Here is a 24,643-nt window from a genome sequence, read left to right on the forward strand (position 1 = left end):
GTAAACTGATGAAATGAGTAGAATTGTATGAATTTTATGCCTATAATTTTTATTATTTTTTTGACTAAGAATTTATTCATTTTATTTTATTTTGAAGTCCCTTTTTTAACTGTAAAAAATATAGGATGTAGTTCCCGTCAAACAAGTATGTGCAAATCATCTTTTTTTGTAATGATTTGAAAATATTTTATAGATGACATGTATAGCTAGTGCACAAAAAAAGAAATAATTATTTTTGATTTATATTTTCTTTGTTATAAGTACTCAAGTTCGACCTTGTCAGAATCCAACAGTTTTTTCCTCCCGTCAAAACTTCGCTATCAAATCTATACCTTCTTGAAAAAAAATTACATATTCATGAAGAGGATTCTCTCCTCTAGTGATAAATATATATTTTTAATTTTTTTGATATGATTTACTATTTTTTTTCATTTTTTGAGAGAGCATCTTCTGAAATGTTGAAATATCGACTTATAATATTTTTAGATTATAGCATATTATAACTAATCAAAACACTCAAAAATTTATATAATGATGATATTGAATCTAAAATCTATAAAAGGTTATTTTTAGTTTTTTTTTTAAAATTGAGTTTTGATAGAGAAATGAGGTTTGACCAAAACAGGTTTTTTGTATCACAAACGGTGACACAGATCTATGCTTTTACCCCTCATATTCATCGTGAAATGAGTTGGAAGAGTCTTGCTCCATAAAAGGACTATGATCATGAGAAACCATAGGTTCACCAAGGTTTCCTAGACAAGGAAAAGAGGAATCTAGATCAAACAGAGTTACGATTCTTCAACTTCTCCTAATTGGAATACTATAAGTAGGATTAAATTAGTAAAGCTCATACACAAAAATGGAAAGAAGATACAAAGAAATTTAGCCTTATGATTTGAACTAAAATCCAATATAATGTAAAGAAATACATAAAGCATGCAAAGATAGATAGCAAGATAATAAGAGAATGCAAAGATCTAACTTTGAATAAGAAATATGACACCAAATCAAAAGTGGAAATGTCATAAGTCAACTTCATCGATTAATGTTGAGTTAGAAATGTGAATGAATGATAGGGAGCCTAAGTTCATCATGGAGCCACACTTACATGCCATAACATAAGGAGAGAAGTAAAGGAGATGATTTCTTTCAATCTCAAATCTAAAGAACTAGGTCTAGAGAGATTGGTACTAACCAGACAACTAAGGAGCACTAATGCAAACAAGATCTAGGAAGAATATGGGAAAGATATACAACTTCTTGAAAACCCTAGATGATCTGAGAAGATAAAGCTAGATATAATTAAATATGCTAAAATAAAAAAAGGTAGAGAACATACCTTTAGAATCTATTTTTATGCTCATTATACTAATTATAATGAAGAGAAATTGTCAGAATATGGGCATGAAATTGTGTAACCAACAAAACCCAAAAATTGTTTAGCAATCTATTAAAGGTGGACTAGATGATCAAGGGAGAACATGTTGGCCTTGATAGAATGTGTGTGATGTTGATTCTAATTTTGGAGTTCTAAAGAATGTTGAAAAGGGTACTTAGATTAGTAACCTACAACAAAAAAATATTTTTGTTGTTGATGGGGGGTTTTCCTTAGTTAAATACTAGTTTAGGAATTAACCTTGAATTGAAATAATATGAATGTAAATTAAATGTAAAAATTCACCTTATGATAGCTTGGTCTCTTGAATTGAATGTGGTGTTCTTACTTCACCAATTGATTTGGATCAAGAAGATGAAGATGAATAGATGTAGATGTAAAAAGGGATCTTGAATGGATTGAAGATAAACTCCTTCAATTTATTGAATCCTTGATCTTCAATGGAGGATTGTTTGAATGAATTCTTGAATAATTGAAGACTCGAAGACATGAAAACTTGAATGCTTGAACTTAAGTGCTAGCGTGTGAATGCTTGCTCATAGGGTGCTTGTGTGTAAATTTTATGGATATGAGAAATGAAGAAAATTGAACAATTTATATAGAGCTCATAATTGACTAATTCCTACAGATTGACCTACTTAAGAATTAACACCCTGAAGGTAGTTAGATATAGGACCCAAATAGAGGAACCAAAATAAGGCCTAATCAAGGGTGTACTACAACCTTTATTGGACCATGAGGGGAACATTACATCTTTGATTGGTTAGGGGCACTGATAACCAGGGTCTAGAAACTTTGAGATCCCTTTGAATTCCTAAATAAGTCACAAATCTTAGAAATTAGGCACACAGTAAAAGATATATTAATATTAGTACAGAGAGAAGATCCTAAGTGGGTGGATGAAGGGAAGGGATAACCTAGGAGGATATATCCTACCTCAATATTAGCACCATTAAAATGGAAGCTTTAAAGAGGATCTATTAGGTTTTTGCCCCAATTCCACCTAGGAGAATATATAGAAAATGGAAGAAAGAAGGAGAGATGCAAAAATATTGATGAATTGCATTAAATAGGAGCTAAACATGTTTAAATTATTGTGTGTTCAATTTAAGATGGTACAAAACTAGATAGGTCTAAAGAAAAAAAATGAAATCTTTGTTTTGATTTTGAGTTGTTGAGTCTAATTACTCCCAAACTAGTACCGATTTATAGGATAAAAGTTTATCCAATCATAAGAATGCATCAAAGTGAAAGTACACATTAGGCATATCAATCTGTAAGGTTTGGATACATAATTGAATTATTTGGTTCGATAACAATAATTCTCAAGTTGGATATACTTCATGTAAACCATATGGGGAACATTTTTCTTGGTTTGGATATAAATTTACTACAGTCTATTAATTTTGTCCCATTGGTCATATACCCTTGAATAATAAATCATGAATGTATTATCTAAGTATAGAAACATGAAATATGTCATTGATACGAATAATTTTGGGAAATAGGGAACCTAATAGGTAACTAATCCTATCCTCTCTAAGATCTTAAATGTTCCAACAAACTAGGGTATCAACTTAGAACCCTTTTCATATCTTATTAAGCTCTTACATGGATAAACCCTCAAGAAAATGTTAGTCCCAACTAATAATTGTTTGTTAACTCTATGGGAATTTACATACTTCTTTTTCTTATCCTAAGAAGTTTCTATATTTTCCCTAACTATTTTCACACGTGTACCAATATCCCATACCATCTCAATTCCTAGAATTTCCCTATCCTCCAATTAGTCTCAACTCAGAGGAGTGTGGAAAAAAATGACCATATAGTTCCTAAAATGATGTCATGTTGATAGAACTATGATATCCATTAGTGTATGTAAACTCAACCAAATATAGTTATTCATTGTAGTGATTTTATTGATCCATAACAAGCATCCTAAGTATATGCTCCAAAACTTTATTTACCTTCCATGTTTGATCATCAAACTTAGGATGATATACTGAACAAAAATTTAATTGATTTCCTAAAGCATGTTGTAGTGAAGTTTAAAATTCTAAGATGAAAACTAGATCCCTATCTAAATAATATTTTTTGTAACCTCATGAAGTCTAAATATATCCCTCATGAAAACCTTGCCACTATGGTAGTTTTATAAGAAGACTATAGAGGGGAGAAGTAGGCTACTTTAGTCAATTGATCAATATAACCATGATAACATCACACCTTCATGGTTTCAAGGGTAGTACCACTATGAAGTCCATGGAAACAATTTATCACACTTGCATTCAATAATTAGGTGAGGCTTGATGAGGCCTATGTGATATTAGTACTTTTCCTTGCCTCTTTGACTTTCCAAGAACCTTGCCATAAAGTTTGATATATCTCTCTTTATGCCTTCTGGAAAATAAATCTAGCATAAATTTGAAAACATCTTTTTAACCCCTAGATGAGTTGAATAAGGGTCTCAATGGAATTATGAGAGAATTACCTTTAAAAGGTCCCACAGAAATAGTTTTTTTAGATAATATATATTTTTAACACCTAGATCTCACATCCTCAACCAATCCTTTGAAAAAAATTAGATTATTTCATTTGCCTAGTTTATGACTTATCTAAAAGATTGAATTGATAAACTCATATGGTTTTGATTGTTATAGGGTTTTCTCAACCATGCACCCATAGAGTTTGATTTGATAAAAAATTATATTTGTTAAATCAAACTAATTTGTATTCTATTATAATTATCTATAAAGTTTAATTTAATATATTTTTTCTTCTTAATATCATATCCTAAAATCCTAATTTTTAAGGAATTTAGATAACCTAATTGTCCAAAGAATCCCTACAATATCTTAGGTCATGGATTCAAACTAGTAGAATTACCTTAGTAAATTTTATTTTAATTACTCATCTTATTTCACATTAAAAGTAAGTCCAGTCACTCATAATTCCAAGGAGTACAAGTAGAACAATGACATACTACTAACCTAGTTCCTAGGAGGTCCTAGGTTCAAATCCCTAGAAAGTAGGCTAGCCTTTTACTAAGTTGTATACTTATAAAGTTATATATGTATATATAGTCACATACTTGGCTCTGGAATAATGTTTTTATCTTTTTGATTTAATGATTTGATGTTAGTGTTGAGGTTTATATGTTTTCCAATCATTCTTTAGAGAAATTATGAATTTTAGAATATCTAATACATGGTTACTATTTGCACATTTAGATGTAAATCAATAGGAACATAAATGGATGAATATATCTATGTCCAATTACATATACAAATTAACTTGGTTGTGATAATTAAACTAATCATATAAATGTGTAAGGATGCATGTAGGTACATTTAGAAATATTAGTAATAAGTTAAATGATAGTGTGTGTATAATAGGATATATAATACTATATTTTAACTTATTACTAATCTTTATAAGTGCACCCATGCATATCCTTACACATTTAAATGATTAGCTTAACTATCACAATCAATTCAATTTGTATATTTATTTGGACATATATGTTTTCGATCACCCATATATGTTTCTATAAACATACTTCTAAATTAAGAAATAGGAACCATATATTGGATATTCTATGATTCATAATTACTTTAAAGAACAACTAGAAAATATATAAACCTCAACACCAACATCAAATCATTAAACAAAAAAATAAACACATAATTTTAGAACTAGGATTGTGAATTCATAGAAAATTTCTAGGAACAAGGGTACCTATGTATTTAGGTGGATTTGATGCCTTGTAACTACAAACACTTGTATCACTAACTAACTATTGGAAATAATTGATTAATTGTATATTATCTTTGATGTTACAAAAAATGTCATATCATTGCCAATCAATGTATTCCAAGCTCACTCGGGCATTGAAGATAGTTTCCTATGTTTCCTAAGCATTCCAGAGTTTTCCTAGTTCAAAAGATAGTGTCTACTAAGTTCACTTGGTCATCAAAGGAAAGTTTGTACAAGTTGATTGTTAACTAAGCTCACTTGGTTAATGAAGGAAATTTTGGATGGAACATGTGTTAATTGAGCTCACTCAATTACCAAAGAAATTTTGTGGATATGCAATGTTAAACAAGTTCACTTGGTTAACATAGGAAAATTGCTTTGGGTTAGTATCAACTGAGCAGGGTTAGCTAACGAAAGATTTTCTTGGTTTGGCATATTAAGTTCAATTAATTTGTTTGTTGATTCTCACTGACTGACAAGATGGAATTTAATTATTGTAAGTTTTATATAAACTGACTTGATAATGTACAAGATATAAATATAAGGTCAAGTTGAGGATTGAATGTGTGGAACATAATAGAAGAATTGATAATGCTTAGAGGAAGCAACTTAGAAGGATAAGGAGAATATCCTTGTTGAGCTACAAAGATACATTCGATCAAGAAGGATCAAGTATACAAGCTAGAATTGAGACCTATAATCAGCAATTTAGTTGCATTAGAAATTTAGTCATCTCATTGTTACTCTCTAACCATTGTAGAATTGATCTAAATCTCTTAACAAAGTTGGCTTTAAATATATTTGTAAATCCTCTAACAAGGTGGCATTTCTAGATTGAATTGTTTAAAGACCTCTAACAAGGCCACTCCTAATAGGGTGATTAAATCCTCTAATAAGGTCACACCTAACAATGTGTTTTGTAACCTTTAATAGTGTTGGCTCCTAAGAGGGCTCACTTCAGAAGAGTGAAAATCAGTAACTAGTTGCAATTGGTGGTTTTTCCTAAATTGAGTTTACATGTTAAATCTTGGTGTCAGTTGTGTTCATACTATTTCTTTTATGTGTATACAACTAAGTTAGAGTATGATCACAAATAATATCTTAAGATGTTCATTATAAGCAATTGTTGAGCTATTTCTGTTTGAATTCTTTAGAATAATTGAGAGGGGGGGTGAATTAGTTATTCAAGGTCAAGATATAAATAAAACTTTTCATAGCTTAGTGAGCCCATAAAACATTCATATCCATGCATGAATCCATGAGATTATGCAATCACTTAAAAACTTGTAGGTTACTATAAAATCAACTTGCAGAAATATAAAGAATGAAACATAATATATTCATTAACACACTTGACATAATGATTTACATAGAAACCCAATTTGGAAAAAACTACCAATAACATGCTACTCATTTTCACTCTTCTGAAGTGATGTCCTATGAAAGGCCAACCCTGTTAAGGGTTACAATACACACTATTAAATGTGACCCTATTAGAGGATTTCAATCACCCTGTTAGGAGTGAGCCTTGTTAGAGGACTTTAGGCCATTTAGCTGGAATGCCACCTATTTAAAGGATTTACAAATGACTGTTAGGTCAATCTTAATCCAAAGGATTTACCCTAGACTAATACAATTGTTACAGAGTAATAGTAGAGCTTTGATCTGATACAACTTACAACTTCTCTTGTAGATTATAGATCTCTATTCAGTCCTCAATTTTTCTTGGCCTTCATACTTTGCAACTCTAATACATTTTTCACCCTTCAAGCATTCATCTCCTTAAACCTTCTTGCTTAACATGTCATTACAAACTCTTCTTTTAGGTCACTTGATGAAGCAACCATTACCTCCTTCTCTTCCTTAGGTTTCTGTGCATGACAACTTTGCTTCATGACTAGATATTCCTATAAATATAAAATTTAGATATTTTTATGTTGATTCTCCATCGTCCAAATTAGGGTTTAGATGGATTAGGTAGGATACAATGTATCTACCCCATATCTCATATCTCTTCTAGGAACTTCTCCTAGAATCCACTTTGAATTTGCCTAAAAATGGTTTACCTCAAATTTTGTGTCACCAACTCATCATCCTTATCTTCCACCTAGTTAACAAAATTCAAGAAAACAAACTTGTTAGCTCAGATTCAACCAATAGTTGATCTTTAAAATAATGCAACAACTCAGCATTATCAACCTTCTGATGCTCGACACATACTGTGTTACTCGACATCAACTAAAGTTTATTGATGTTTGACATCAAGTAAACTTTGCTCAACATCAACTATCTTGCTTGAATTCCACTAAAATTTTCTTTTACTTAGCTCCAACTGACTTTATGCTTGGCTTGCACTGACTTTGCTTAGCACCTACTATCCACTCGGTCAAGCTTGGCAAACAAACTTTGTGTAACTTGTTCTTCTAAACCTTCTTAGTGTAGCCAACATTTGTAATCTTAAGTAGATTATCAATACATCATGTCATCACTGTCTTAACTAATCCTTCTGCTTCATTACATAATCATAACTCAACCTTTCCTCTAGGTGCTTTTGTTATATCTTATTGATCAAATCCTCTTCATCAATCAACTAAGTGATAGTACTTGAATCTTATAAGTAGTTATCTTACCATAAAATAGTAGATTTGAAATCAGTGACAAAACAATGATTGAAACACATAGTCTTCTTCAAAAATCTCCTTTCAATAGTCTTTCTCAATAATAATCTTTTCAATCAAATCTCAACAATCTCCCTCTTTGGCAGTGATGGCAAACCAAACTGATCAACTAAGTCAATCAAATGATGAACATCTTGTTCAATCAAACTAACTAGGGTAAAATAGTAAGAAAATATCAAAAATAAAAACTTGTATCAAAATTTCTCCCTCCATCAGTAGCTTCCATCTTCTGATTAGGTTACAAAACTCTTTTTTATAACTCCCTTTGAGTTCCTTCCTATATCTCCCACTTACTAAGTGGACTAGGATTTCTACCTAGTTATTACATTGTTTTCTATCTTCTTCATCATACATATGTTTACTTTTGATATTGTTGATCAGTAACACTCTTCATATCTTTCACAACAATCTCTTGATACTTTTGATCAGGAATATGTCAGCATTTATAATGAATATCTCCCTCTTTTATTTATCTTCCTTTTGATTAGTAAATCTCTCTTTTCTAGCTCTTGATCAATATCTCCTTATCTATTATGACTCTTGATTAGTATAATAGCTCCCTCTTTGAAAACAATGCCAAAGACATATACCAAAAAAATTGTCATCTTAAAACATGTAGATATAGGCTTTTGCATTTTCTTCAGTTTCTCCCTTTGTCACCTTGCTTGTGATTGATTTGAAGTTTCAACTCTTTGATTACTTTAGGAAACTCCTAAAGTAAGATCCATTGCATCAATTTTTATTAAATGAATATTAGCATGTTTGATGTAGGGCACTCCTCTTGTTATTTAGATAGCCTTTAAGAGGGTATCACCCCTAATTTACCTCTTAGATACTCATGAGCATCCTTAGGTAATGGTTTTGTTAAGATATCAGCAATTTGCTCCTTTGTGTTAACATATTCCATCTTCACCTCTTTATATTGAACTAATTCACTCAAGTAATGATACTTGATTGCAATGTGTTTAATCTTTGTGTGCATCACTGGATTCTTTGATATATTGATAGCACTTGTATTATCACAATGAAGTATCACTAGTTCTATGATCTCCTCCTTCATTCCTTTGAGTAACTGCTTGATCCGCACAATGTTTGTAGAATTTATAGCAGCAGCAACATATTCAACTTTAACAGTAGATTGTGAAGTGCAATTTTGTTTCTTACTAGTCCATGTAACTAGTCTCTTGCTTAAGAAAAATGCTCCTCCACTGGTGCTCTTTCTGTCATTAATGCTTTCAGCCCAATCAACATCAGTGTAGGCTCTCAATTTAAACTTTTCATTCTTCTTGTGGTATAAACCAAACTCTTATGTTCCTTTCAAATATCTCATTATTCTCTTCACAACCATTAAGTGATTCTCCCTATAATTAGTAGATAATCTTGTAACTATCCTGACAGATAATGCAATGTCAAGTCTATTATGCACTACATATTGCAATTTTCTAATCATAAACCTATATAATGTTTGGTTCTCCTTAGCTAAATCATCATTCTTTGACAACTTATGTCCTATCACCATAGGTGTACTTGCTAGTTTGGAATCCTTCAATCCAAAAGTTTTCAATATTTCTTTGACATATTTTGACTGAGTGATGTATATACCATATTTTATCTGATATACTTACAAACCCACAAAAAATTTGATCTCTCCAAACATAGGCATTTCAAATTCTTGCTTCATTTGATTTGCAAAATCCTTACATAAAGCATGTTGACCTCCAAATATGATATCATCAACAAATATTTCAGATAACAAAATACCTTTGCCTTTCTCTATCTTCATGTACAAATTGATGTTATCATCAGTCCTTTCAAATCCAATCTTCACAAGATAATTATGAAGTCTCTCGTACCATGCTCTTGGTACTTGTTCAAACCATATAGAGCTTTGTGTAGTCTACATACCATGTTCTTATTGTTAACATCAACAAAACCTTCTAGCTATTCTATGTAAACTTCTTCCTCTACTATGCCATTCAGAAATGTAGATTTAGCATCCATCTAATAAAATTTGAAACCTTTGTATGCAACATAAGCATCTAGAGTTCTTACTCCTTCCATTCTAGCAACAGGGGCAAATGTTTCCCCGTAGTCAATTCCTTCTTCTTGTGCATATCCCTTGCAAACTATTTTTGCTTTATTTCTTATGACTTCACCATTTTTATCTAGCTTGTTTCTAAATACCCACTTGCTGCCAATTACATTTTTGTCTTCTGGTCTAGGAACTAGACTCCATCTTTTATTCTTTTCTATTTGTTCAATCTCTTCTTTCATGGCTTTGTACTAGTCCACATCTTCTAATTCATCTTTCATTATTTTGGGTTCCTTTATGCTTAGAAAACATGATTCACTTCTCAATTTTTTTCTTTTCATTGGCCTAGCATCTTTATCTCTAATGAATTGAGTACTAGGATGATCTCTTTTGACATATTTGAAAAATCTTGGCTCAGCTCTTGTTTCTTCATTTTGTGTTTCAACTTTAGAATTACTATGTACATCTCTATAAAGGTATCTCAACATCTCTTTCGTGTGTGTTAATCTCAGAATCAAAATGTGCACCCACTTCATTTTGTAACTCAACATCTAAATGTAGCTCAGTTCCTAAATGCAACTTGGCATTCACAGGATGTGACTCAGCAGTCACTGAAACTTGTTGTTGGTTTGAAACTTGATTTAAAACATCTTTTTTAGTAGACATACCTTCATAAAAGTATACAAACAATTTGTATTCTTCTAGTTCTTTCATAGGTTCAGCCTCATGTACTTTTGTATATTCATCAAAGTTCACATTTGCACTTTCCACAACTTTTTTATTGTTAGTATTCAAACACTTATAAAATTTACTTCTCGTGGAGTATCCTAGGAATATACCTTCTTGAATTTTTGCATCAAGCTTTCCATTCCTAACATCTTTAAGAATGTAACACTTACTTCCAAATACCTTAAAGTATTTTAAATTGGGTGGATATCCATACCATAGTTCAAAAGGTGTTGAATGAGTACCTTTCTTGATTTGCACATGGTTCAAGGTATAGACAATTGTACTTACAACTTCTCTTTAGTATTTTAGAGCAACATTCTTCTCCATCATGAGTGTTCTAGCACAGTCCATTATAGATACATTTCTCCTTTCAACTATTCCATTTTTTGGAGGTGTTCTGGGGGCAGATGTATGTCTTTTGATTCCTCTATCATTACAGAACATCTCAAACTCATTTGATATGAATTTTCCTCCTCTATCTAATATCAAATATTTTAGACTCTTGCTTTTTTCTTTGTTGACTCTTGCTAAGTACCACTTAAACATTTGAAAACCATTAGATTAATGTTTCAAAAACATGACTATCATCGTTCTAGAATAATCATCAACAAATTGCATTATGTACTTATTTCCCTTGTAGCTTTACAGATCAATTGGTTCACACAAGTCAGTATGAACAATCTCTAGTATTTCTTTAGAGGTATAAGATTTACTCTTAAAGCTTGACTTTGTGATTTTGCCTAACTAACATTGTTTACACATTTAATTGTCAAGTTTCTTCAACTTAGAAAAACCTCTAAGTTTCTTCATGTTACTGATACTAACTAAGTTATCAAAATTAACATGACATAACCTCTTTTTCCATAGCCACACATCATCAAATCTTATAGCAAGACAAGTAGCATCCTCTATATCAAGATAGAATAGATTACTTCTAAATTGATCACCTTTTCCAATTAGTTTCCCATTTGTGTCATATATCTTAGCAATCTTGTTTTCAAATTCAACCTTACATCCTGAATTATTCAATTCTAACACTCTTAAAAGATTATAGTTTAGTCCTTCAACATAGTAAGCATTGTCACATGGAATCTTGTATGTCAGTTTGATAGAACCTTTTCCTTTTATCAAACATGATGCATCATTACAAAATCTTACACTATTTCCTTCATAACAATTTAGGGTAATGAACTTACTTTTGTCTCTAGTCTTATGATGTGAGCATCCATTTTCAATGATCCATCTATCATTTTTGTTGACACAAGTAACAAGGGCAATTGACTCATCTTCATTAGATTCATCCTTCATTGCAACATACACCACTTCATCATTATGTTCATCAGAATGATCCTTTGTTTTCTCTTCATCAATGTAGCATGACTTCTTGCCTTTATCTTTGCAATCTTTGTTGTCATCTTCTCTTTTATTTTTTTATTTTTCACCACCTTTTTAGTTCTTCTTTTGTGCACATCTTGCAGCAATATGACCAACCTCATTGTAATTGAAACAAATGATAGATAACTTACCTTTGAACTTGCCTTTACCTCTGTGGAATCTTCTTGCTAGTAGTGCTTCCAATTATTCAACATCGTCCTCATTTATATCACTATCACTAGACACATATTTTATCTTTCTCTTCTTCTTCTACTTCACCTCATTAGAATCTTTCAATAACAACTTAGCTTTGAAAGTAGATTCAAGACTCTCAAGTTTGTAATTGTCATAGTCAGATAGCTCAAAAGCAATGAGTCTACCTACTAGACCTTCAGGGTCAAATCATTTCCTAGAATACATCTCAGTTCTTTAATTGCACAAACTCTAATAGCATAAATAGGTAGTATTATTCTCAAGACTTTTCTGAGCACAGTATCATCATCTATCTAACTAGTAGCTCCTTTTATTGCACTAACAACTTCTTTTATTCTAGCAACATATTGAGAAATATTTTCACCTTCTTCCATTCTCATATCATCAAACTTAATTTTGAGACTACCAAATTTAGCTCTTTGAACATTTTTGTCTTCTCCATAGATAGTGTTTAGGGCATCCCATATTTTCTTTTCAGTATCATAGCCTTTGATATCATCAAATTCGGCATAGCTTAGAGCAAAGGCAATCTCCAACATCGCTAATTGTGTTCTTTCTTCTTCTTCATATCTTTAGCAGTTAGGGCTCCAACAAGATTAGCATGTTCCATTGAAATGATAGATTGTACATAATCTCCAAGTTATCCAAGGTGTAGCTTCATCAAACTTTTCCACGTAGGAAAGTTGTCTCTATTAAGCTTGGGTACATCTCTTTTTGACATCTTGATCTGTCTGCTTCTAGTACCTTCAAACTAGTCCGAGTTTTAAGAAAATGGTGCTAATACCAATTGTTAGAATTTTTTAGAATAACTAGGGGAGGTGAACCATTTATCCAAGGTCCAGATGTATAAATAAAAATCTTTACAACTCAGCGAACCCATAAAACATTCATATCCATGCATGCATCTATAAGATTATGCAATCACTTAAAAACTTGTAAGTTACTGTCAAATCAACTTGTAGAAATATAAAGCATGAAACATAACAGGTTCATCAACACACTTGACACAATGATTTATGTGGAAATCCAATTTGGTAAAAACCACTAATAACATGCTACTCTTTTTTACTCTTTTGAAGTGATGCCCTGTGAAAGGCCAACCCATTAAAGGTTACAATACACACTATTAAATGTGACCCTGTCAGAGAATTTCAATCACCTTATTAGGAGTGAGTCTTGTTAGAGAAATTTATTCCATTCTCTTGGAATGCCACCAATTTAAAGGATTTACAAATGACTATTAGGTCAACCTTAATCTAAAGGATTTACCCTAGATTGACACAATTGTTAGAGAGTAATAATAGAGCTTTGATCTGATACAACTTACTTCTCTTGTAGATTATAGATCTCTATTTAGTCCTTAATTTTTTTTGGCCTTCATACTTTATAGGTTTGATAGCTTGTTCACCCTTTAAGCATTAATCTCCTTAAGCCTTCTTACTTAACATGCCATTGTAGACTCTTCTTTTAGGTCACCTGATGAAGCAAAACCCTTACCTCCTTTTTTTCCTTAGGTCTTTACTTCATGGCAGCTTTACTTCATGACCAAGCATTCCTATTAATAGGAAATTTAGATATTTTTATGCTCATTCTCCATCATCCAAATTAGGGTTCAGATGGATTAGGTAGGATACAATGTATCTACCCCATATCTCATACCTCTTCTAAGAACTTCTCCTAGAATCCACTTTGAATTTGCCTAAAAATGGTTTACCTCAAATTCTGTGCCACCAGCTCATCATCCTTATCTTCCACTTGGTTCACAAAATTCAAGAAAACAAAATTGTTGGCTTAGATTTAACAAATCTTTAATCTTTAAAATAATGTAGTAGCTTGGCATTATCAGCCTTCTGATGCTCGACACATACTGTGTCACTCGGCATCAACTAAAGTTTATTGATGCTCAGCATCAACTATTTTGCTTGACATCCACTAGAATTTGATTTTACTTGGCTCCAACTAAATTTCTACTTGGCTTGTACTAACTTTTTTCGACACCTACTATCAACTTGGTCAAGCTTGATAGACAAACTTTGTGTAACTTGTTCTTCTAAACTTTCTTACTATAGCCAACATTTGTAACCTTAAATAGATTATCAATACATCATATCATCACTGTCTTAACTGATCCTTGTACTTAATTACATAATCATAACTAAACCTTTCCTCTAGGTGCTTTTGTTACATCTTATTGATCAAATCCTCTTCATTAATCAACTAAGTGATAGTACTTGAATCTTATGAGCAATTTTCTTACCAAAAATAGCAGGTTTAACATCAGTGACAAAAAAATGATTGAAACACATAGTCTTCTTCAACAATATCCTTCTTTCAATAATCTCTCTCAATAATGATCTTTTCAATCAGATCTCAACAACTTCAATATTTACTGAGTTACAATATTTGATAGTATAAACCGAGTGCATGTGTATTTGTTGAGTTACAACAGAATATAGTTTACATAGAGTTATGATTTGTATTGACATCTAAGGGATCTAGGATTTATTTTTATGGTAACTGATTCACACCTCCCCTCTCAATTACTCATCTTATATTTCTAAATGTTGCTTACACAGCTCCTATTGGTATAATGTCTGTTGAAGAAATTGTTGAAAAGAAAAATCATAATATCATGAATATTGACATAGCATCAACTCTTAATTATGCTAAATTTGCTGGAGCCAAAGGATGTACCACTACTCATGAAATTTGGAACAAACTGCAGGATATCTATGGAGGTTTTGATAATGTAAGCCAAGGTAAAAAGCTTGAGAGGTGAGTTTGATCAAATGAAAATATTGTAAAATATATTGATAGAATCAAAGCTAGTGTTAGTGCTATAAAAGCCTCTGGAGGAACAATTGATGCTGTAACAATGGTAAGCAAGGTACTCATAACCCTTCTTCCTATCTATGCAATTAGAGTGTCTGCTATTCAAGAAATGAGGTGTGATCCAAATAACAAGATAACTTTGGATGCACTCATTGGAAGGTTGACAACATTTGAACTAGATAACTATGATAATTATATTCCTAGTTCTAGCGATCTTGAGTTTTCATTTGAAGCTAAGGTATCACTCAAGAAGATGTAGGCATACTTCCAGTCCCCCAATATTAAGCTTCCAAGTTATCCCCATCAAGTAAATCTTCTGTTGGTTTTTTTTGATGATTATGATGTTGCAGGATTTGACCTATAAGAAGTTGATGTTTGGTGAAAGCATTGAACTTGAATCCTAACCCTCAAGTTTAAATGTTCAAAGCTTAATATATAGTTTAGATGTACATAGCACTTGGCTCACAATCAAATTTAAAAGTTTAGATTATGAGATCTTAAGTTTAGAGGTGCAAATCCAAAATTTGAGTTTAGATCATGAGTCTGAATACTCATTTTAAATTATAAAGCCTAATTACTAATGTTCAATAACATACCATTATAGCTTATCATAGTTTGTGGTTTGTACTTATTAGAGATAGTCAAACATTAGGCATCCTTGACAATTGCATTGTTTGTGGCATAGAAAATAAAAAGCATAGCCTTATGGATATGGGCCCAATCTACAAATGTATGACCATGTATTTTAATTACACCGACTCGGTTGTCTTGAACTCATGTAATTTTGATATGATCAAAGGGCTCAAATTCCATGGAACATGTTCTAAGAAGTGAAGATATATATATATATATATATATATATATATATATATATATATATATATATATTCCATAGCACCAATGAGGAAAGTTAAGCCTTATCAAGATCATGAGAAATGGTTGTGAGTTGTTTGATAAAGTGCATTGGGTTTTGACAGATTGGAAAAAATTTATTCTTCATGAGACATGTCTATCTTCCACTAGTATTGAGGAAAAACATGCGACCAAAGCCAGTGATCTTGTGCCATTGAAGAGATATTGATGAGAAGAACATATGTTGTTGCAATCCCAAAATACAATTTAGTACATGTAAAAAGTTTGACAGAATGATTGAAGAAATAAAAGGCCCTTAATTATTGGAATTCCCAAATTGTGGTCACTCATATAAGATTTTAGGTAGTTATAATCCCATGTGCTCATCAAATAATTAGAGATTGAGAGCTTAGTAGTGTATATACTTCAGTTGAAGGATCGTTGAAAGTCAATGATATTCAACAACAAGAGATGAGTGCAAAATTTTTGATGGAAGGCCCAAACATTGAAATGTAAATTAGTGATAACTGATAGTATGGATATTAATAATAAAGATGCATGGAAGCTGCAGGTGGATGAATCCTATGATAGTGCTTGTGGGTTGCTAAAGAAAAATGCTAGCATTACATCCAACTGATGTTAAATCATCTCTCTCCAAGGGTTTGCACAAAATATTTCAGCCTGTACACAACCATTTCAAGACTAATGCATAAAATAATGATCTACTAAAGAAATTCAAGGCATACAGAATCACTAGGCACGGGTTGTGGACAAGCTACACTCTAGTGTGAAATTTGGACAAGCAAACTAGTAGACTAAGCTTCCAAGGGCTGGACTTGGCATCAGAGTATTAGAAAAGCTTAAATTTGAGAAATAAAAAGATGTGTAATGGAAGGGAAGGTGCTCTGGTATAGTATACATTGGTGGGAGTGAATTTGATGGACACTTTTCCTTGATAAATGAAGCATATTCCATATTTTCTCATACAAACCCACTACATTTGGACATCTTCCCAAGTATAGCATGCTTTGAGGGGGAGGTAGTAGCAATGACTGCAAGCATTCTTGGTAGTAGAAAAAAACTTTTGGAGGGAAAATGTATGGTAATATGAGTTCAAGAGGCACAAAAAGTATATTTCTTGCAATAAAATCTTCACGAGATTATATGAAAGCAAAGAAGGGAATTGTGAAACCATAAATGATAATTCCAAAGTTTGCTCATTTTTCATATGATAAAGTTTCTCAATACCTGAACATTAAGCTATGGCATGTACTTATAAATGAAGATTTTTAAGCAGATGTAAAAGTGATCAAGCACTATATGAACACGAATACAATGATGATTTTTAGCTTTGCACTAGGATTTCCTCATGGTGATCTTGGTGATTTTTCTTTGTAGTTCAATATTTTCTTGCATGTTGATCTCTGTCTAGGAGGTTTTGTTCTTCCTTTTTCTCACAAACTAGGCACCAATTTGTGACTGTAACAGAGTGGTTAGGAGGAATTTATGTTTCCCCCTCTATTACTAGAAGTAGGCTTGGTGGTTTGGTTGCTGATGCCTTGGAAGCCATGATGTCTATTGGTGAGAAAGGATATTTGGAGGCTACGAAGGAAATTATGAAAGTTTTGAAAAGCATTCAACAAGGCTAACATTTAGATATGCAAAATAAAAAAAATTCTAGAATTATTTGTTTTGGGAAGACCAGACATGACTGATGTTGCATTTGGATCAGATGAGGTTGATATTTTAATAGTGAATGATGTTATGTCTTTGCATGGGTGGCACTTGAATGCCCTACAAAGACCAAATAGCATACACATTTGTCTTACTCTTCAACATACTGTAATAGCAGAAGATTTCTTGAAAGATCTTAAAGAATGTTTTGCTACTATGCAAGAATATCTAAAGGCATTTGAAGATGGCTTGGCACCAATATATGGAGCTACTACAAAGATGCCAGACAAAGGGATAGTGTAGGCTTTGCTGATTGCCCATATGGACAACACCTGCTAGTTACTTTTTCAAAAGATTTCAGGAATTTTGACTTTCTTAGTGGTATTACTTGTCAAGATGTGCATTTCTAATTTTTTTATTAAACATAGATGAATTTGGAGGTTTTCTTCATATTATGTGTTTGGTGATCAAACTTATCATACATGGGATAGAAAATTATGCTTTCCTATAACTTGAAAAGGGAAGAATATTATTATCACATGAAGATGAACCTTTTAGTTGTCCTTTGTGTTTTAAAGAATTAGCTATATTGGTAACTGAAAGGTCACCGCCAAGCAGAGAAGATTTTAAATATGGAATTCAATGACATGGAAGAGTTTCTTCTTTTTTAGCAAAAAGTAGGATTACTGGAGTAGAGGGAAGACAATAGTTTATGCATTTCATTTTTTGTATTTAGGGGATTTTATATTCTAATTTTTGTAATTGATTTGGCAAAAGGATTGTGAGAAAATAAAGTTTGACTATTCTTATTTGTAGTGTTCAATACAAAAGAGGTTTATTTTGAATCAGAGTGTTTTGTTATTACTTTTCTTATTATAATCAATCAAAGCATGGTTGTATTCAGTTTTGGACACTTTCTTACATCTTGAGTCAAATGGCGAATGGGTTGTAGATTAGAGTATTTTCAACTATTCCTGTTGCAAAGATTAGGATGTTTAATCTTCTTTTCATTTAAATTTCATATTATTTACATTTATAGTATTCATTTTTGCATTACCAATGTTGGGAAGCCATATGAAGTGCGGATTCTTGGATTTGGCTAGGTAAGTTAGTTCAGTCTAGGGCTAGCTTGGTTTTACCTCTTTCGTTCTCAGGTTAAGAATGTACCCAGTTAGTTTAGGAATAAACAAATTCATTGAATATCACTTGATAAGGGAGTTGTACCTTTCAATTTAGAGGAAATCTATCAACCTGATGATAGATTATCCAACTATTGGTATCAGGTCATTCTTTCAGATTTGTGCATTTGAGAGTTAAATTAAAAAGAACCAATCTATTTACCAATAGATTTTTGGTGACTCTACTGGGGAGCAGAAAAAAAGATTAGTGTGGAGTTTTACTTAGTTTATTATTATCTCTGCTACTTGGAGATGGTGACTCTATCTTTTTAATTATTAGAATTTTTGGTCAAGCAGTTCAACGCTTTCATTTTCAGAATTTGAGGTACCTTCCCTAGGATGGAGATTGGTAGCTCTGTTGAGGAATATTTTTGAAATATTCAGAAATTTTAAAAGATTGGATGCTAGCAAGAGATGAAGATGTTTTAGACATCTTTATCTTCATCCCAGGATTCAAAAACCCAATTAAAGAAGTTATAGAAGATATGGCAAGAAGTGTGAATTGGTTGAAGGCTGCCTATGGCTCTTTCCTCGTCAAGAAGAAACCTCCAGTGCAAGAACCCAAGGAACAAGAGCATGCATGTGAAGATCTCCAAAAAGCTAAAAATGAGGAGTCCACCATCATCTAATTACATGTGTTGCATGAACAAGAAGAAGAACAACATATACAAGATGACCTTCAAGTAAGTAATGATGGATGTTTTTATAATTTACATTTTCAGCCTAATTGTTTGAATGAGGAAAAGGTCAATTATTTTGAGAGTAAAGGAAGTTTTTTTTTGAAGTTTGATCTTATGTTAATAGAAAGCAATATTAAAGATGTATTGGTTCCAACAATATGCTATGATAAGATTCCATGATGTCAAATAGATGAAGGGACATTCTTTTCTAACTCTTCCTTTGAGTTTCAAGATGAAAGTATGGTTGAGATTGAAGAAGTTAAAAGGTTATAGTAGTTGATACCATCCATGACTTCAAAAAACATGTTGCCTTGTAAAGAAGAGGTTATCTCTTAGCTTTTACTGATTGTTCAAGAATGGGATGTGACAGCTTCAGGTTTTGATTCATTATCCCATGTTTCTATTTTGGATAGAAGATTTTTAGATTTAATTGGTGAGGAAGATAAGGAAGTTATCTTAGTCAAAGTTTATCCTAAAATTAGAGATGCCTGCTCAAAATTTGAGGTTGTCAAGTATGTTGAAAGTCCTCCAAATTATGGCAGTCTCAAGTGTTTAAATGATAAAGATGATGAAGTGTTTTCTTTGGAGATATTTGAGAAATTTTTGTTCCAATTTGAGGTTGGGAATGGCCTGGAATCTTCCATGCAAAAGGATAAAGAAAAACTGGAATTCTATGATGAAGCATGGCTCTTTGGATATAATACTTTTCTTACAAGATTTCTTCATTTTATTGAGTTGACTTTCAGTATTGAGGGGTTCATTAAATTATAGTTTATATGGGTTACTTCGTTGGGATACCATGCATTTTTTTAGAATGGCTCCTTCTTTTCACAACCGGTTAATGGCCATGTATGAGTTTCATTATGCTCCCCCTCCTTTTGGTGAGGTTTCCTCCCCTATTTGTAAATATGTTTTTCTTTCCAAATTATGGCTTGCCTAGTTCAGTTTTTCCTTGCATCATTGTGTTGTTGTTCACTTTCCCTATTTTAATTTTGCCTTGCTCCCCTCCACCCTCCCGGTAAGTAGCTCTATGTTTACCCTCTTTTTGGCTCAACTTTGTAGCGCAATGGATAAGGCACTTGTCTTTTGATACAAATTCTAGATTCTTTATTTATTTTGCAGCACACCATCCCCACTCAAAGCTAGCTATAGGCATACTTCCAGTCCCCCAATATTAAGCTTCCAAGTCAGCCCTGTCAAGTAAATCTTATGTTGGTTTGTTTTGATGATTATGATGTTGTAGGATTTGGTCTGTAAGAAGTCAATGTTTGGTGAAAGCATTGAACTGGAATCCTAACCCTCAAGTTTAAATTTTGAAAGCTTAATATACAATTCAAATGTACATAGCACTTTGGCTTGGAATCACATTTAAAATTTTAGATCATGAGATCATTAGTTTAAAAGATCATAAGTGTAGAGGTGAAAATTTAGAATCTAAGTTTAGATCATGAGTCAGAATACTCATTTTAAATTATAAAGCCTGATTACTAATGTTCAATGACATACCATTATAGCTCATCACAGTTCATGGTTTGTACTTATTAGAGACAATCAAACATCAGGCATCCTTGACAATTGTATAGTTTGTGGCATAGAAAATAAAAAGCATAGCCTTATGTATATGAGCCCAATCTGCAAATGTATGACCATGTATTTTAATTACACTGACTCAGTTCTCTTGAACTCATGTAATTTTGATATGATCAAAGGGCTTGAATTCCATGGAACATGTTCTAAGAAGTGAAGATAGCAATATAAATATAAATATAAATATTATATATATATATATATTCCACAGCACAAGGGAAATTCAAGCCTTATCAAGATCATGAGAAATGGTTGTAAGTTATTTGATTAAGTGCATTGGGTTTTGAAAGATTGGCAAAAATTTATTCTTCATGAGACATGTCTATCTTCCATGAGTATTCAGGAAACACATGTGACCAAAGCCAATGATCTTGTGCCATTACAGAGATAGTGATGAGAAGAAAATATGTTGTTCCAATCCCAAAATATAATTTCGTACATGTAAAATGTTCAACAAAATGATTGAAGAAATGAAAGGCCCTCAATTTTTGGTGTTCCCAAATTGTGGTCACTTGTATAATATTTTGGGTAGTTATAATCTCGTGCGCTCATCAAATAATCAGAGATTGAGAGCTCTGTAGTGTATATACTTTAGTTGAAGGATCATTGAAAGTCAATGATATTCAACAATAAGAGAATGCTCACAAATTTTTGATGGAAGGACCAGACATTGAAATGTGAATTAGTGATAACCGACAGTATGGATATTAATAATAAAGATTCATGGAAGCTGCAAGTGGATGAATCATATGACAGTGCTTGCGGGTTGCTAAAGAACAACACTAACATTACATATGGCTAATGGTAAACTATCTCTCTCCAAGGTTTTACACCAAATATTGCAGCCCATATGCAACCATGTCAAGACTAATTCAATAGCTAAAGATCTACTGAAGAAAGTCAAGGCATACAAAATCACTAGGCATAGGTTGTGGACAAGCTACAATCTAGTATGAAATCTGGACAAGAAAACTAGCTGACTGAGCTTCTAAGAGCTGGACTTGACATCATAGTATTAGAAAAGCTTAAATTTGAGAAATCAAAAGATGTGCAAGGGAAGGGAAGGTGCTTTGGTACAATGTACATTGGTGGGAGTGAATCTAATCGACACTTTTCCTTGATAAATGAAGCATATTCCATGTTTTCTCATACAAACCCACTACATCTAGTAATCTTCCCAAGTATAGCACACTTTGAGGGGGAGGTAGTAGAAATGACTATAAGCATTCTTGGTAGTAGAAAGAAAACATTAGGAGGGAAAATTTGTGGTAATATGAGTTCAAGGGGCACAAAAAGTATATTGCTTGCAGTAAAATCTTCATGAGATTATATAAAAGCAAAGAAGGGAATTATGAAACCATAAATGATAATTCTAAATTCAGCTCATTCTGCATATGATAAAGCTGCTCAATACTTGAACATTAAGCTATGGCATGTACCTATAAATGGAGATTTTTAAGCAAATGTAAAAGTGATCAAGCGTTATATGAACAAGAATACAATGATGATTTTTGGCTTTGCACCAGGATTTGCTCATGGTGATCTTGGTGATTTTTCTTTGTAGTTCAATATTTTCTTGCATATTGATCTCTTTCTGGGAGGTTTTGTTCTTCCTTTTGCTCACAAACTAGGCACCAATTTGTGACTATAACAGAGTGGTCAGGAGGACTTTATGTTTCCCCCAATGTTGCTAGAAGTAGGCTTGATGGTTTGGTTGTTGGTGCCTAGGAATCCATGATGTCTATTGGTGAGGAAGGATATTTGGAGGTTACGAAGGAAATTATGGAAGTTTTGAAAAGCATTCAACAAGGCTAACATTTAGATATGTGGAATAAAACAAATTCTAGAATTATTTGTTTTGGGAAGACTAGAAATGACTGTTGTTGCATTTGGATTAGATGAGGTTGATATTTTTTAAGTGAATGATGTTATGTCTTTGCGTGGGTGGCACTTGAATGCCCTACAAAGAATAAATAGCATACACATTTGTCTTACTCTTCAACATACTGTAATAGGAGAAGATTTCTTGAAAGATCTTAGAGAATGTGTTGCTACTGTGCAAGAAAATCTAAAGGCATTTGAATATGGCTTGGCACTAATATATAGAGCTACTACAAAGATGCCAAACATAGGGACAGTGCAGGATTTGATGATTTCCTAATGGAAAACACCTGCTAGTTACTTTCTCAAAATATTTTAGGAATTTTGAATTTCTTGGTGATATTACTTGCCAAGATGTACATTTCTAATTTTTTATTATTATACATAGACAAATTTGGAGGTTTTCTTCATATTATTTGTTTGGTGATCAAACTTATTGTACATGAGATAGAAAATTATGCTTTCTTGTAAATTGAAAAGGGAAGAATATTATTATCACATGAAGATGAACCTTTTAGTTGTCCTTTGTGTTTTAAAGAATAAATTATATTGGTAACTAAAAGGTCACTGCCAGGTAGAGAAGATGTTAAATATGGAATTCAATGACATGGAAGAGATTCTTCTTTTCTGCAAAAAGTAGGATTGCTAGAGTAGAGGGAAGACAGTAGTTTATGCATTTCATTTTGTGTATTTAGGGGAATTTATATTCTGATTTTTGTAATTGATTTGGCAAAAGGATTGTGAGCAAATAGAGTCTGAGTATTCTTATTTGCAGTGGTCAATACAAAAGAGGTTTTATTTTGAATTAGAGTCTTTGATTATATCTTTTCTAATTATAATCAATCAAAGCATGGTTGTATTTAGTTTTGGACACTTTCTTACATCTTGAAGCAAATGGCGAATGGGTTGTAGATCAAAGTATTTTCAACTGTTCTTGTTGCAAAGATTAGGACATTTAATCTTCTTTTCATTTTAGTTTCATTGTATTTACATTTATAGTATTCATTTCTACATTACCAATGTTGGGAAGCCATATGAAGAGTGGATTCTTGTATTTGGCTAGGTTTAGGGTTAAATTCACTACCCGAGTTAGTTCAATCTAGGGCTAGCTTGGTTTTCCCTCTTCCATTCTCAGGTTAAGAATGTACCCAATTAGTTTAGGAACAAAAAAATTCATTGAATATCACTCGATAAGGGAGTTGTACCTTTCAATTCAAAGGAAATATATCAAGCTGATGATAGATTATCTAATTATTGGTATTGGGTTATTTTTTCAAATTTGGGCATTTGAGAGTTAAATTAAAAAGAACCAATCTGTTTACCAACAAAAGAAAGCCAAAAAGTCTAAAAGAAATCAATCTAAAAGTGAGGAGGAAGAAAAATACGATGAAATGGTATATATTTCTATAAAAGATGAATTTAATGATGAAGAAGATAAAATGGCACTTATCTCTCATGTTAGAGAAAAAGTTACATCGATTATTGATAGTAATTGTTCATCTCATATGACTGGTGATAAAACAAAGTTTGAACACATACAATATTATGATGGTGGCAGTATGAGATTTGGAAACAATGAATCTTGTTGCATAAAGGGAAAAGGTTATATCTCACTAACCAATGAACTTAGATGTAATAATGCTTACTAGGTTGAAGGAATAAATATAATCTACTGAGTGTGGCATAGTTGAATAACATTGGATTCAAGGTAGAATTCATGAATGGGAAGGAAAAACTATTGGATGGAAAAGGAAATCTGGTTGGGTTTGGTAAACAAA

At 32.2% G+C, this 24,643-nt stretch overlaps 2 pseudogenes; both read left to right on the top strand.

Annotated features, from left to right (window-relative positions):
- LOC149538947 (sphingosine-1-phosphate lyase-like) overlaps nt 1-17,878 on the top strand; it is a 58,332-nt pseudogene extending 40,454 nt beyond the window's left edge.
- Nucleotides 17,879-21,684: 3,806 nt separating this feature from the next.
- On the top strand, nt 21,685-23,145 carry LOC149538948 (sphingosine-1-phosphate lyase pseudogene; annotated as a pseudogene).
- Nucleotides 23,146-24,643: the final 1,498 nt, after the last annotated feature.

This window comes from Cupressus sempervirens, chromosome 9 (genome assembly GCF_028749045.1).
Source record: "Cupressus sempervirens isolate cs-2001-9-10 chromosome 9, ASM2874904v1, whole genome shotgun sequence".
NCBI lineage: Eukaryota > Viridiplantae > Streptophyta > Pinopsida > Cupressales > Cupressaceae > Cupressus > Cupressus sempervirens.